Source organism: Aythya fuligula, chromosome 1 (assembly GCF_009819795.1).
Source record: "Aythya fuligula isolate bAytFul2 chromosome 1, bAytFul2.pri, whole genome shotgun sequence".
Lineage (NCBI taxonomy): Eukaryota > Metazoa > Chordata > Aves > Anseriformes > Anatidae > Aythya > Aythya fuligula.
The window spans coordinates 112,800,976-112,816,830 of NC_045559.1; the positions used below are offsets into that span (position 1 = coordinate 112,800,976).

A 15,855-nucleotide genomic window follows, 5' to 3' on the forward strand; every position below is an offset into this window, starting at 1 on the left:
CATTGCTGTGGGGAAAGTATTAAATAAGTTTAAATAAAACAAAAAATCAAACAGACAACAACAACAACAACAAAACAACAACCAAACAAACCAACCAACCAAAAAAAAACCCCAAAAACAGCAACCACAAACATTTTTGTTCAGCAAGAGCTAGTGCTATTCCTGTTGAAGGAAAGATGGGCTTTAGTGTAATATATACCAAGACCAATTCAAGCACATTTCTACAGAAAATCAATGTCTCACTGATACTGAGACAGAGAACTGTGTGTCCTTCTGCCAGTAATGTAAAATGTTCAGTACTTCAGAACATGATTTTATTTGAATTCAGTATGCCTGTGGCCTTTAATTCAAGTGTACCTTTTTCTCTAATGACATGGGCCTACAGAGTGCTCCCCAGTATGTCTTACAAGAATATAAAACACAGAAACAACAGTAACTGCCTTTTTTCTTTTTGCTTTCCAGCATTTTGAGATAAATGTCTTCATTAATATATGAAGTTATGTTTATGTACAAGAAAGAAGAGTTTACTGAGAAGGAAAGTGGTCTAATCAAATGCATTTTGCTTGAAGACGAGGACCTGGTGAGGTCTTGGGTAATTGTTGTCCTTTTACTATAAAGCCTTATGCACTCTGGGGCTTGTTTCAGTGGGAATTTCTGCTCTTGTACTCTTAATTTTCTCCCTTCTGGATAGCTATTGTTCTATTGTCAGGCTGGGAAGGGAAAAGGCTCCTCCTTACTCTGCCTGGATGCCTAGCTCTGAACAAAATGACATTGATGTGATAACGTACCACTGGTTTACAGAGATGCCCTTGCTCAACAATCAGGGTGTTGACATGCATGTTGTCAGTGCACCCTGCAATAGCTACCGTTTACAGCTATATCCTCTGCTAACTTCTGAGCAGGCTCTGCAGTGGGCTGCCCAGTCCTGCTACAGGTAGTGACCCTCAAGCAGAGAGCCAGGCACAAGCATCTTGGGTTTGAGAAGTGCCTCATCTCCCTGAGCTCCTGTTGGCTCTGACCACCTTTGGCCTTTCTGGGAAATCAGTGCATAAATCCATCAAAGCTCCGTCCTGACTCTGTGGTCATGCTCCTGGCACCCCATGGGCTTGGGTGTTCCCAGTTTGCACTGTCCTGGGCAGTAGACCCAAACTCTTTCATGTGAAGGAGCTACTGGGGAAGGCCTGGACTCTTATCTAAAGAGGGGACTTGCACGTGGGGGTGCTCTTGGTGAGTCAGTATGACTCGAATATTGTTTTGTTCTCTCACTCTTCACTGCAAGTATTATGTAGCAGGCTGTGGAGTCTCATAGTACCTGTAGCTCTTTCAAAATGTGCAGATTCATCCCTATGGAGATAGATCGCAGGCTCTTGTAAAGTTTTAGGGGTGACTGAAGCACACAGGTAAAAAAAAAAAAAAAAGCTGTAGACTGGTTGTATTTTCTCCTGGCCTGCACCAGTGACAGCTAAGCCTCTGTTCAGCCCCATAGCTTGTGTTAAAAGAGAGGCATAGAGGCTGAGAGTAGCATGGAACCTGGTAGCAATTTTGTGTTTTAGGACTGTATACTCCATCCTGTGCCACTTGTGCAGTTTGCCACTGTGTCTTAAGATAGCATTATTTTGTCTGACTGTAGTGGCAGCACTTGAAATCATGTCCCAAACCAGTCAGTTATGGATGAACTTAACCCAGTTGGTGACAGTGTGCCTGCTTGGATTATCACTAATGCTGTATAATGTATGACGAAATAAACACAATGAAAAGGCATTAAAGGAACCTTGTGAGGCAGACTTAAGCCAAAGCCAGAAAATTTGAAGTTAGGGCTTTACACTTTATACTTAACTCTATTGTGCCTAAGGAAATTTCAGTCCACAGGAGCTATCACATCGCTGCAGTAACAGACTCCTGAAATACTCATGAACAGCCTACAAAGGCTCTGGCTTTTGAAGCTTTAATGCTATGTATGTTAGATGAGTAAAGCTGGTTTAATGTGTTCCATTATGGTTCAGGCATTGTGAATATTTTGCTTTCCCCTCCCTGTTAGAGGCTGGCATGGGCAGAGACAAGGTGCAGGTGTCACCCGTTGTCTTTGAGACTACTTGCTACTAAAGGCAAATATACACTAGACCTAAGTGTATTAAAAACCTTAACAGGCATGGGAGGTGAAACAGGTGCTTTTTATCAGTGGCATCAGGAGAAATCTGAAGGGATGTACCCATCCCAGGGATGCCTTCCAATCATATGCTGCACCCATCTAACCTACTTTGCATAACGTGTTTATTTCTTACAGAAGTACTTCCTAGCAAAGAAGCATGTTTTATTCACACAACAAAATTTTTCTCATGCTTTCAAAATGCTCTGTGCTTATGAAACCCTTGTGCATCACAACCAGCATTACCTGCCTTTTATGGTGCATGAGATGAGTGACAAACAGAGCTAAGAGCCATGTTTTCTCAAGCAGCCATAGGTTTTGTAGCTGAAGCACGGAGCTGCTGTGCTCATAGCACACGTTGGTGGGCTGCCACTGTCACTATAAGGGGGTCTCATAAAATGTGAGAATTTTCCTTAAACTTGAGAAGTAGCACCAGAGCTGGATCCTGCCTGCATACATAAAAGGACAGCTTCTAACAACCAAACCCACTGACTTCATTTAACCTAAGTCTCTCTCAGTATATCATCTACCTAACAGTCTTGCAGTCATTATAATCTCCCTGGAGGCATTTGGCCATTTTGTAAATTCTTAAGGCTCTTTCCAGTGCTGCCATTTCTCAACTCACAGGCTGCCTCTGAGAGGAAAAATTAAGACCAATTTTTTAATTCCTTTTTTTTCTTTTTTCTTTTTCCTTATGCCTTTTTACTCTTTCACTTGACCAAATGTCTCTGCAATGAGACCCCAAAAACACCTGTATGGGGAGATTTCTAGGGCAGAACTACAGCCCATCATGGGGTGATCAGAGTTCTCATTCCAGAGTGAACCACGGGAGCAGCAGTTCCTGAAGTAAGTGATCCAAGGACTGTGCATCTCTATGTTTCCATGGAAATGCTTGATGAATAAGTTTTAATCACATGGCACGATCCCTGTTCACCAGTGAGGCTGAGGAACTGCCACATATTGAGGGAGCCTTTGCCACAAAATGCTTTGACTAATTATATTTTTACTTGATATAAACCCAATTAGCTTATGCTGTTTATTTCATTTAATTTTCTTTTTGGTTATATAATGGCTGTCACGGTTCCAGGAACAGGGGAGTGAATAGCAGCTATCTCGCTTGAGAGCTATTTTTACTCTCTCCATTTTTCTTCTTGACAAAAATATATACACATTATTAATCTGCACAGAAAAAAAAAGGGTACTTTTGAACACTTCCCCCTCTGACAGTAAACGTTATGTTTGTTTGAACACCACAATGGCCAGGTGTCAATGCCATGCTAATTTAGAGTAGACTCTGTTCAAAATATTTGTTCCAGTGAGACTCTCAGGCAAATACATAAAACACGTATGAGATTTCAGTGATTTGTTTCATTTTCCAGCAAATAACAAGAAGGACTTCTCTGAATATGTCCCTGAATAGTTCACTTGTGTTTCATCATAGCAGTACATACTGGCTGTGTCTATATCACTTAATTAAATGTGCCCAGGCTTATTCTTTAACATGAAGGTTAAGTGGGGTAGTACAGCCCAAGTTTGTAATATTTCTCTCCCATTGTTTTCAGTGTAGGGTAGGCTTATTTAGTCTGCTCATTGTGAATGGTCCATGTCACAGAATCACAGAATCACAGAATCACAGAATTTCTAGGTTGGAAGAGACCTCAAGATCATCGAGTCCAACCTCTGACCTAACGCTAGCAGTCCCCACTAAACCATATCCCTAAGATATGTCCCATGCTAATACCTGAAATGCAGCAAGGAACTGTGTGTACTCAGTACACAAAAACACAGCAGGGGTTTTCCTAGGAATTTTACCATACAAGCAGTGCTCAGGAGTGTTTTATTTTCTAGTGAAAATGCAACCAGTGATAGTGTTCCAGCCTTGTCTATTCTATGACAGCCTTGGAAAGGCACAATCCAATGTTTCTAAGCACATATATTTATTTAGAGTCTGTGGAAGGACATGAATCTGGTGTCAACAACAAACTTTGAGCTGTACTTATGCTTTCATAACCTTCATGGCTGTGAACACAACATATTACTATAATTGTTAAGTGATTGTTTTATAATCAGCAATGTAACTTTTTGTATTTTGGTAGTCCTTCAGAGATCTTGTCATGATGTTGTATAAGCGCAAACCAAAAGGAGTCATGCAAAGGGCATACTTGTCTAAATTTAATGCTCATAGCTTATTTTGACTGTAGGATGTCCTACAAAATAATTAGATGTTTCAACAGAGAACATTACAAATTGTAACTGACCATTTTGCAATAGAAGCTGATATAGGCAGTTCAGTGACAGTTTCACTGCAATTGAGTAGACTAATTTTATTTCTTCTAGCATAGTTGTAAACTGTGTGCAAATTTATTAAAAAATCTCTAATGAAAAAAAAATAAAACATTTACAACCTACAAACTACTCCCATGGACTTTATCACACAGATACAAATGTTGTGCAGATGTAGTTTTCACTGTGATTTCTGTCTGCGAGTCATTCCTCACTTTTCTGATAGGACAAGTGCAAATTTTAAATTAAGCAGATGTTTGCATTGATAGGGTCCAAGCTTGCCTTTTGTGAATAGTAATCAGTATTCACCTCTCATTTGCTGTGACCACAAGATTTCCTGATGCTGAGCTCACCTATGGAATATTTGACAGTACCAGGTGGATATTACTGTTCCCTACTGTCTCTGGAAGACCATTAGTCTTTGGTATCAAGAGAAGTCATACATAGTATTGTACACTACAAGAGATTTTCCACTATGTTCAATACTCTGGTCTAAGCCTAGGTCTTTTTGTTTCTTTTCTTGCACGTAATGTAAGGAGAAGTCAGACAGAGGAAGCAGACAGGGAGCTTTTGAAATATTTTGCCTGATCCCTCATTTGTTTTAGTCACCATTTAAGAGCTTTGTAGAATCTCAGTCTGATGAGCATCGAGGGCACAAGAACAGGTATTCTTGGAATAGAGGGGGATTTGCTTGTTTGATGAACTCAGCCTGTAAACCTCTCAGTGAAAGCAGATAATCTGTACTGTGTGACATTGTATCACCATGTGGTATGAGGACAGAATACCTTATTTACAGAAAAAAAAAAAAGAAAAAAAAAAAGGAGCCTTTTGTAATCAGCTAACAATTGTAAGCAGTCATTATCAAAAATGCAGATTTTCCTCTGAAAAAGAAAGAAAGAAATTAGGATCTGGTCCTGTGCTGTAGAAATCAATGAAAGATTGCCTATTCACTCAACTGGGAACATTGTCTATTTCTCATTTTAAAATGTTGAACTATTCAATAAACACTGACTTGTCAAATTTCTTCAAGTGCCAAATTACTTATTTGCACCCATAGAATCATAAATATAAATTCAGAGAGAGCATGAGTATGATTTAAATTTATTTCAGCTGCATTTTTCACTAGAAAATAAATGCAAATTGAAGTATATTTATGATTAGAAAAGTGGCTGTAAAGATGACACCTTGTTTTTTCATGTTACCTGCTTCATTATTTCCTTCTAATCCAACTCAATAGAAATAAATTTCTACTATTTTCATTTCTTTTAAGCCTGCAGAGTTGCAAAAAAAAAAAAAAAAAAAAAAAAAAAAAAAAAAAATCAGTCTGAGTAACACTGTGCCTCTCCATGGTATGAACATTTTCACGAATTTCTAATTCTTGACCTTTTTATTATGGAGGATGAAAAATGATGCTGATAGGTGAATTTATGAAACATGATTCCATTTTTGGTAATCATTTGACCTTATAGTTTTTATATTGGTTTCTAACCAATTTTGACACAAAATTTACCACTAAAGGCTCCAGAATGCTGTTTTTACATCTGCTTTGCTACATGTAGCTTCATTTAAAGCACAGGCAAGCCAGACATCCTGGGCTGCGTTATGCGTGTGGTTAAGTATAAAAAGGCTGTAGATTCTGAACCTGCAAAGATGTTTGGAGACAGTAAATTTTCAACATCATTTGCCTTTCTTTAAGCTAGGAACCTCAAACTGGATTACAAAACTTGTTTACTACCTGAATTCTGAGTGCTTGGAGTCAATGTTAATTCAGACTTATCTCTTGTGCAAATGCCTGGCATTAAAAGTAGATTTATAGTATAAGGAGAGTTTGCTGCTCCTTATTCTTCTAGAAGAAAATCCTGTTTGTCTTTGCTCTTGTCTGATTAGTCTGGTTAAACATAATTTTTATAAGACTTTTGACTTCCAGAAAATCTCAAGCTGGAGTTCTGGACTATGTGAGGTTTTCCCTAAAACTGTGTGTGGATTTACACGTTACCTACTGTTTTTGACTTCAGCATATAGGCTAGTCATTGACCCACTTACACATGTAGTGACTGGAGCCAATCCAGGGTGTTTCCTGGGGGCCCAGTTCAGTGCAGTCTATGTGCCATTATTTTGAGCAGACTCAGCATATCTATGGGTTACTGATGACATCACACATGCAGTATGGCTTATGCTATGCTCTTTTTTATGAAATTCCCCTGGACAGTGCAAGTCATCTTTGTCATTAACTATATGTTCAACTTAAAACTCCTTCTACTCCTGTGTAGCAGATGGTCTATCATCTTTATCTCATGCTCACTTCCTTTGGCTACCCTTCCCACTTGTGTACCAATGGTAAAGTAGACACTGGAAACCTACAAGGAAGGCAAAATCAAGATAGCTGCTCATGATAAGTGTGCAAGGCTGGCATTAAAATCAGAGACTCTGGCATGCCACATATTCATAGCAACATACAAAGAAGTCAGAGGACTACACTTTTGAAAAAAATCAGACCTCAGTCTTTCTTGCTATAGTGTTCTTGTCCTAGCCAATGAAGACAATGGGAAACATAGAAAGAAAGCATCTGTGCACTTGGAAAATGCATATGATCACCACATCTGCTGCAAGCAGTGGAGCAAGGTCAGTGGCAGAGAGAATGCAGGTGTCCCTAAATCATGCCACTGGGCAACAGGAGAGCTTGTCTCATTTCTACTGTTTGCATGTGGTAAAGCTACTGACAGCTGTTGTAGTAGAGATAATAGGGATAATTAATGATTCACAGTGCTGACAGGCCTTAATAGCTGCAAAAGCTGGCCACTTGTTTCCCTTCTGATGCCTCTGCTTCAGATGTATATCTCCCAGAATTTCAGTAAAGTGTTATTGTCTGTTGTGCCCCTGGAAGAGTTTCTTTTTACTAAACTATAGCTATATCAGCTAGTTACTATCACGTATGCCAATGCCAAAATTTTTACTTGTAAGTTGCGGTAGTTCTTCAGACATTTACTGAGAACTCACAATTTCATTTCTGTGACTTGTATGAAGAAAAGGAGAAAGAATGAAGGAAGTACACTGACCTGAATGTTAGTTTAAAACTTTGTGTTTAAAAAAAAAAAACAACTTTGTGTTTTAAAAAAAATCATAGAACATTTTGGGTCAGAATGCACCTCTAAATGTTTCTTGGCCAACCCCATGCTCTAGACTGGACATCTTCAAAGTTGGATGATGGTATTCAGGGTCAAGGATAGGAGTTTCCAAAGCCTTTCTGGGCCCTGTTCCAGTGCTGTATCCTTCACACTGGAAACATTTTTTTGTATCCTTTTGTAGTTCCCCTTGCTGTAACCTGTGCAAATCGATCCTTGTTTTTCCTGATGCACTTCTGAAAAGTCTGGCTTCATCTTGTCTATAGCATCTTACCTATCTCATCTTATCTATTCATCTTATCTATAGCATCTCTTTTGCATCTTAGCTGTTGATTTTTTTTTTAGCTTCCAAGGAATTTCTGTGAGGTCTGCATATATTTTCCTTACTGAGTTCATTGAAAAAGAAAGTTCTCAAGTTTTTGATTAGAGATTGGGAAGATTAGTCCCTTCTCATGATTTTTTTTCCATATTTTTTTTCACAACTTAAAATTCTAGAAACAAAAATTAACTGATCAGCTGGATATTTTGTATAGATAATTGACACATCTAATTCTGCAACTGTAATGTCACTGACATCTGTGGAGTTCTCCTGGTTATTTCTGGAAGCTGAAGTGTGAATAGGAGCTTGGCTGGCCTGTCCAGTGCCGAATATGCGTATTGCTAAATATTAGCCTGCTGCCCATATTGGCTTCAGGCCATGCCAATAGTACTCTGAGACAATACATGGGAGTGGTTTGGGATTTGATAGTATGTGCCAGGTACTGTTCCCATTAGATAGCACAGATGAGAATGCATCACATTTGGCTTCTTTCACTCTCATTGTCTCATTGAACTCTATCCAAGCAGGCTTTGCTGCCTCAAGCATCTCCACAGACCCTCATGCCATCATCTGCCTCAAGCAACATATAACCTTGGTGTGCAACACAGACTTCAGGACCAAGTGCCCTGCAGCATGATATGGGTGGTCCATACCCCTCCCTTGCTTGCAAGGCTGCAGAACGATTCCTGACCTTCTTTTGTTTAGCATAGTAGATGAGGGATCTGGAGTCTATTCTAGTATGTTAAATGTTTAGAAATGAGGGCAGGCAGCTGTTGTACTAGTCAAAGTTTATTTGCTCAGTTAAGTCACTATGGTGGAGATAAATAGACCCTTGCAGAAGGAATTGCAACCAACAGTTTTTGCACTTTCCTGTTGATAGGAGAAGCCAGAAGTTTTCTCTCCCAACTCTATCGGAGACTTTTTTTTTTTTTTTTTTTTTTTTTTTTTTACTTGAATCCTAATCCTTGGGACAGCCATATACATTTTTTTTTTTCTTTTTTTTTCTTCTGCATTGCTGAAAGACCTTGAGACAGCTCTGTTCCTGAATATGCATACAGCTTCTTCAGCAGGTGTTGGAACAATATTGACTGCTGCACAGACATACCCTGACAGCTCTCTTTTCTTTGATCAATGAACTATCATAAGTATAAGGCATAGGAAGAATGGAGAAGAGTATTTTTGTCAGAAAGGAAGAAGCATATTCCATCAGTATGCTGCAGTAGTCCACTGAAGTCAGTAACTTACGCAATGAAGTAAGCTTGCAGACCAAGTGCAGGAATTTATAGTACTTTCCTCAGAAAGGAGCAGAAGATACTATATTATTGATCCAGATCTTGAATTTGATCAGCTTAGGTTTAGAGGATCAGAAACGAAATTGAGTGTTTAACTTTCCTCTGTAAAACATCACCTACAGTGAGTAAACTTTCCCTAGGTCAAGACAACCTTCTGCTGGGGAGACAACATGGTGTTGGTGCTGTGAGTAGTGTGTGTGTGTGCTGTGATACAAAGTAGATTGATTGCTATTTTACAGCTGATTTTGCCTACCAGCAGCTTTCCAGAGAAGCAAGGCTTTGGGAGAACAGTGAGAAAGCCATTAGTGAAGATGAGATGTTTGTGTTAGAAATAACTGTCACTTGCTATGTCTGCTTTTCCAAGAAATACAGACTGCAGAGAACAGAGTGACTTTGAAGTACGGATAACCAATCCCCTCCCCTGGTCCCCCAGTTCTCAAAATAAGAAAGAAAAAATGTTACAAACGCCCCTTTTAAAATTACGTTCTCTTCTTCCCCTCAGTTTACATCCAGCTATACCCCAAACAGGCTGCCCCAAGGTCACAGACATTGCCTAAGTGTATTGGTTTTCCTTCTGCTATTACTGTCAGATGAAGTTACAGAAAGTATTGGAAAGACTGGGAAAAGTGAAACAGTCAAGAACTTATTTTGCTTTTTATCTGGTAATGGAGATTTCTTTCATTATAACTTCTTTGCAAGTCAAGGGAAGATTTCAGTGGCTTCTGCTTCTAGGCAACGTGCTTCAGAGGAGCAAAATATTCCTCCCTTACAAAAGTCAGACAAGATTTTAATTTAACTTTATAGCACACTTGAAAAAAAATACTAAGATTATTCTCATAGGAAATAGGGAAACAAGGTTTTTGTGACTGCTGCTGTCTCTCATGGTGGTTACTTGGTTTATGTATGAAGCTTGTCTGTTGGTTAAGATGACATTGTTTGGTATAACAGTATAACTTATAACCACAAACTCTTCCATACAAACACTGCTGCACAAAAACTATCATGGGGGCCTGCCATTTATCCCTCTTACAATCACTCAATCTATCTTAACAGATGTCATGTTCTTTCCATTTTATTTGTTGTGGTTTATACCAGGGCTCTGGCTGTTTTCTGTAAGCTAAATAATGCAACCATCGGTGGCTTCATCCACTTTCTCTGCCAAAAGAAGTTGCAGTGAAATACAAATACCAAGTTTCTTGCTACTGACTTCCCATTTCTACTTTGTGCAGTTTATAGACTGCAGAGAAAAAAAAATGAAAAGAGAGAAATAAAGATGGAAGTGACATTTAAAAAGACTTTTAGGAAAAGAAATTAAAGAAAAAAAATCATAATTTGAGCTGGATCAATGTTTTGTTTCAGGTTGTGGCATTTTGATAACCTGGAAACAGTATGTGCAGAATAGTACATTAACTATATTTCCTAAGGAAATGATCCTTATCAATCACCTCTATTTGGCCTCCTCCCAGTCACTTTTGAAATTTTAGCTAATATTTAAGTTTTTAGATCTCCTATAGATCTTCAGTTAGATTCTGAAAGGTAAGTATAGCAAAATTTGAAAGTATGTGGAGGTCTCAAAAATATTAAATTCCTAACAGTGTCATGAAAACAGACTGAGTTAACTTCACTATCAGATGCCAAAGAATCTGTATAAGAGGGAGGTACAATAAATGGTGCTCCTAAAACTACCCTTTTACAGTCATATATATTTTTCACAGATAGCTATTTACCACAATCTCCCTATGAAGCATCTTCAAAAACATTGCTCCCACTCTGCGTGGAGCCAGAAGGGATGTATGCTTTTGTTTTCAGACAGTGTAGGCATAGCCTGGATCTGACTGATGCCCATTTTTGATAGAAGGACTTTCCATGTTCAGTGGCAGATTTGTTTAGATCAGAGTCCATGGCTTTGTCTCCAAAGAAAATTGTAGTGCAAGAAAATAAACCTGACTCAGCTCATGCTTTTTTTTTTTTTTTTAAATTATTATTATTATTATTGTTATTATTATTATTTAAGTCATTTAGTTGAAGCAGAACAAAAGATTGAATGAACATATATTTAGTTTCAGTCGAAACTTTTTCTTACCTTTGTTTATTTTGAAAGAAATCCACATACACTAGCTGCAATGTGTGCAATGTGAAACAGCTGTACAGGATATTTTACTCTCATCTACATATGAATTTGTTAAAAACATATTCAGGCAACTACAATCTCAGGTCCAACATGACTGAAAATATAAACCAAAAACACAGAAAAATGTTTCCATGTCAACAAATGGCAACTCTTTATGTTGAAATAAACAATTCAGTGGTGTCTAAACTACCATTTACTATGTTATTTCATTTAAGCTACATAATAAAGTACAAAGGTCTATAAACTTGTTTGAAAAGAACGAATCAAAGGAGTTGCTTTAAAATTGCTATAACTGCTGTATTTTTTTATTATAGTGAAGTAGGTAACAAAAAGGAACTGTAAGCACCAAAATATTTTATAAGATTAATTCAATTTAACCAACAGGAATTTCCAAAATATTTTGTGAAGGAAAAAACATCTAATTTCAGAATTTCAAAAATGTGATATTTTGTTTGTGAAATTAATACTTAAGTCTAAGAGCATTTTAGCAACAGTTTTAGGATTCAGATTTTCACTTCTTTTTCACAGTAACTTTTTACCTAGCTTTAGGCAACAAATAAGGTTGTTAAGAAGGATTAAATAAATAAACTCTAAATGGAGGAATTATATGGAAGATTTTGTAATGCCTGTTTTGGTCTGGGTAAAGGTTTTCTTTTTGTTTTTGTTTCTTTTTTCCCCTTTCCATTTTGTTAAAAAATATTTAAAAGCCTTTTTGTTATGTTCTTATTTTTTCATATTTATTTATTTATTTATTTATTTTCCAGTCTGACTGAAATCTATTAATCATTCACCAAGGTTGCTTCCATGTTATGACTCTCTAAAAGTAATGTACTTTGAGGGTAACTTGAACCTTACTGAACAAAAAGAAAGATTTGACAGTGCTGGGTTCTCCTGTTATCCCAGCTGGCTTGAGCACAACATGCAGTTTTTGCAAATCCGTTAAGGAGTCTTAATGGCATTTGATTCTGGATGGCTGAATTTATAGTTTAATACAAAAATAAAATCCTTGTGTGGATTTAAATTTTCTTTCCACAGAATGTATGGGTCTTTCCAGAATAGACTGAACTGGTATTATATTTTTTAAATAATGGACATTTTGGATGGTACATTAGCCTTCAGCTAGCAAAGCCCATCTATCTTTATTGAAGCTAGTGAAGCTCAGCATGAGCACAAATAATTCAAAGCTTTAATAGCTTTGAGATGTCTTGAGAGAAAAGAGTTGTTCTGCTTTTCATATATCCCCCAATTTGTATAGGGAAAAAATTTGCCTATGAAATGTATGAGCTTTCTTTCAGGGATTTGCTCATAGACATCAGAAATACAGGTTGCTCTTGTTAGAACTACTACATGAAGCTATATGCTGGGATAAAATGTGAATTCTGTGTCTTTTCTAGTCAGGTACATGTAGTCAGACTCACTTAAAGAAATAGTTAAAGAAGCTGACCTTTTTAAAAGAAAAAAGCTTCTGTGCAGTAAATAAAAGTATTGAGCCCATGGAAGAGAGCTTTTGATTAATGAATAGGCTGGTAACAAGAACACACTTCTTGTGCATCCAAAAGCAAAATTAAATGGAAAACCGATGGTAAAAATAGAGCTTGGCTGCTTCAGATCTGCTTTCTGTGCATGAAATGACTGGCACATTTGCAAACAAATTAGCTTGTGTGTTGGATAGGTTTCTGTTTTGCTTCTGTTTAAAACTAACTCAAAGCCCATTTGTGAGCCTGAGGCCAGCCACAGAAGGGTAATGCTTTGCCAGGAATGATGCAGGGGTTCAGCTGCCCACTGTGGTGCCTGAGTCCCCCAGCAGCTCAAGTGCAATGGGAGCTCACCTGGCTGATCTAAAGGGTGTGACTGATGGCTTTGTAGGTGGCTAGGCTTTCTCAACAGGGAGAGCAGCTATAAGAGAGGACTTATAGTCAGGAAACATAAAAGTGCACATGGATTCATTTTTAATGAAAAAATAATAATAAAAAAACCTTTAAAGACTTTCCCCAGAGGTCTGATTTTGCTTTCCCAGTATGTGTGCTGATGTGGGAACATCAGTGAACATGAGTGTATTGGAAAGGAATGAGGATCCTGGGATGTCAGAGATGTGGGGGGAAAGTTGACAGGCAGAATGAAATGTCTGGGCACTGTCATGGGTATGTAAGGGATGTTGTCTCTGAGAGCACTAACAGAGGGGTTAGGGTTGCAGTGGGAGTTTTTGGGGAATGGACCACTAGGCTTATGTGTTCTTTCTATCCTGGCGTGGTAGGGCACTTCTATTCTTCCAACTCTATAATGTATATGTTTCTCTTTCTGAAGTCATTGACAAAGCTCTGAGGTTAATGAGTGGTTCATAAGATGTGGACATATGCTAAGAAAGATATTTTGTTTCTATTCTGATCGGATGATTTTCCTGCTCATGTAAATACCATGATGAGTTGACATTAGAGGTGATTGGACCTTACTTCATTGCTACAAAATGATTTCTGAGTTCAAATACAGAGACTTATTTTTTTCCTAGCCTTGCTAGTTTCCAAGGAGATCTCACCATGTAGATTGTCTACAAAGGTGGTAATTAGCCAGCAGCGAGCAAGATGGACACAGAGAACTTCTTGGCAAAAATCAAAATTTCAAAGCAATTCTTTCTTTCAATGGGTAGTATGCAGAAGCAATCTGATCAGTTCTTTTCAGACTTTGAAAATATATCCTCATTTGCCTTCACAGTATGATTTTTGTACACAACTGTCTTTCAGATTGGTGACTGCACTGGAAAAAGGAAACTACACAGATTGATTTGGATAGGATATTTTTTGCAATATTTGGAAATACAAAATAGGATCTGATGAATTAGTCTGCCTCCCTATAAATAAAAATACTTTGGATTTATAACTGAATGCTCTGAAAAGTCATAGGGCAGGGAGGAGTAAAGGCAGGTGCCATTCATAAAACATTTCTCTTTTTTATTTTATTTTTTTAATGTTAAACATGCATGGCCATTATATGGGGTGAGATTTGGATTTGCCTTTGAGTGAAGCAGAGACAGAATTTGAACTTGGGCTGTTTGCTTTTTTTTTTTTTTTTGACTGGTTCTTACAACAGGTGTTGGGAGTGAGGAAGGGTGAAGGAGGGCTAAGAAAGGTATTAGCTTTTCCTAACTCTCTTGGGAATGCCACCCACATTTCCTTATTAATCTAACCTACAAGTATAGTACAGGTTCTATACATGATGGCCATACTTTCCACCTTGGGAAAAAACATTAAAAAAATATGTAGTTGAAAAATATTTAGCGAGTTTGACCCATACAAACAGATTTTAAGCTAGAATGCTTAAAACATAATTTGTCCTGTAAATAAGCTATTTGCCATAAAAATATCTTATAGCATATGTCTTGATGTGATTTTCAGGCACATCTAAGGTGATGCTTAAAGAAAGGCTTTAGAAGAAAAGTTCTTTGAAATATTAATTATGGAAAGGTCAGTCTGGCTGAGAGTTAGCATTAGCCAGACATAATGTGTGGGTAGAAGAGTGAAAAATCTACCAGTTTACTCTGACCATTTTATCATTATTAGTATAATTTTTTAAGGATTGGATTAAGATTTTGAGCTTGTCTCTGACTTTCACACCTCCCATATATCCTGATATGGACCTTATTTGTGTTAGCAAATGTATATTTATTTCCATCTACACAGAATATGTGGGAGTCGTGTGAAACGAATAATGAGGACCTGAGATACGTAGAATACAAAGCAATGTATTCAGGAAGAGTGGGGGAGACACATAGGAACCTCTTCCTTATCTATATACAAACATTTATTTTTATTTTTTTTATCAGATACTGAGCTCTGAAATGGTGAGTAAACCCTTTATTTTGGGGCTGTTACTCCTTGCGCAGTTTATACAGTTGGTACTTGGTTCTGAAAGGCCAGTGCATGAAGCTGCATTGGAAACATTGTTTTTATTTTTTTTTTCTGATGCTTCTCCAAGCAGGCAACAGGGAGCAGCAGCAGAGCAAACATTTCCTTCTGCCTGATGTTTGTGGCTGTCAGCAGACTTGAGACAGTCCCCACTTTACTGCTTTCCTCTGAAAGCCAAGAGAGCAGTGAGTTTGTAAACCAGCACTCCCAGAGACTCTGGAATGATCAGAAGCTCTAAAGGAAGATGGAAAAAGCACTCCTTTCCCCAGCCACAGCTGGCCTCTCTTGGTGGACAGGATCTGAGGGAGCAGGTAGGGTTTACCTGCTAACAAAAACTGGGCAGGAGGCCTAGATAAGAGTGTTATAATAACGCAATACAACAGAGATAATCTCATTCACAGACCTTCAGAAAGAGCAAGCAGATGCGTAATGATGCACACTGGGTGTGACTTGTGCAGGTACCAAGGAAGATGCAGCCCCTTTTCCCTGTTAATCTCTAGGTTGAGCTCTAAGCTGCAGAAGGAGCCAATGCCCTGAACTGCTGCAGGACTGTCCCTAGCATGCAACATGACAAGCACTACACCTTAACCATGATAAAGTATTTATTACCTCTGTCTTCTATAGAGCAAGCTCTACTAGCAACATCTGGCAAGCCATTAATAA

General features: G+C 38.0%; 1 protein-coding gene across 1 annotated transcript in view; it reads right to left on the minus strand.

Moving 5' to 3' along the window:
- KCNJ6 (potassium inwardly rectifying channel subfamily J member 6) overlaps positions 1-15,855 on the minus strand; it is a 161,946-nt gene that overhangs the window by 44,830 nt on the left and 101,261 nt on the right. The window lies entirely within an intron of this gene.